We start from the raw sequence: 985 nt of genomic DNA on the forward strand, positions 1-985 counted from the left end.
TTTGGTCCGATTCTCCTGACGACGTACGCTTCTACGATCACGATGCTCTGCCTTTTTTTCTACACCGCCGTCTATACCGTGAACGTAATGGGTTTTACGCTGCAGGCGCTGTTTGTTGTTCTCAGTAGTGTCTGCTCATGTGTGATCTGCGTGAAATACGGGGTCAGTCTAACTCTCTCCGCGGCCAGGCTCACCGAGGCGGTAGGTAGCGCCACCGACACCTTCTGAAGAATTAGCATTTACAATAATAATAATAATAATAATAACAACAACAACAACGCAAAAATAATAATAACTATTATTATTTGTGGCAGGTCATCTCATTTGTAGATGGTGTCTATGTTTTGTTTGTTAATAACATGTTGTTTTGTGTTTCGTGTGCAGGCACACAGTCCCCTACAGGCTGTAAATGACCTCGTATTACTGGCGCCGTCAACTGAAGAGAAGTTTGAGGTAAGCATTTCTCATCGTTACACTGATATGAACGTACGCTTGACGATCGATGCCACACACGCACGCACGCACGCACGCACGCGCACGCACACGCACAAACATACACACACACACACTCCGTCATACTATATATGGATGTTGATTTCAGATGCACATGTTTGGTACGAGACTATCGTTGATTGGACCCAGTATCGGACTGACGGCTTGCAACTTCTTCGCCATCAACAGAGGTTTACTTTTAACGGTAAGCAGATATTAATTAATTAATAATTAATGACGGCATCACGAGGCGGAAAGGTAGGTTTCTTATTATTTCGAATCAAAACATTATGTTATTCACAAGTTACAGGTAAAGCAATTGTGATAAAAGGAAGAAATATTCATCGTTTAATTCTTTTTTTAACGACAGAGCTATAATATTTTATGCGATAGTATGGGCGAGTAAAGATGAGAGGGAGAGAGAGGAGAGAGAGAGGAAATGAGAAAACAGAGAGAGAGAAAAAGAGAAAACAATGAGAGAGACAGACAAACA

General features: G+C 41.7%; 1 long non-coding RNA gene across 1 annotated transcript; it reads left to right on the forward strand.

The window, feature by feature from the left end:
• Positions 1-33: 33 nt before the first annotated feature.
• Positions 34-691, forward strand: LOC106819718. The gene is made up of 3 exons (XR_001395483.1): positions 34-201; positions 385-453; positions 602-691. It is a non-coding gene; the product is annotated as an uncharacterized LOC106819718 (long non-coding RNA).
• Positions 692-985: the final 294 nt, after the last annotated feature.

This window comes from Priapulus caudatus, unplaced genomic scaffold, assembly GCF_000485595.1.
Source record: "Priapulus caudatus unplaced genomic scaffold, Priapulus_caudatus-5.0.1 Scaffold4181, whole genome shotgun sequence".
Classification (NCBI taxonomy): Eukaryota; Metazoa; Priapulida; class Priapulimorpha; order Priapulimorphida; family Priapulidae; genus Priapulus; species Priapulus caudatus.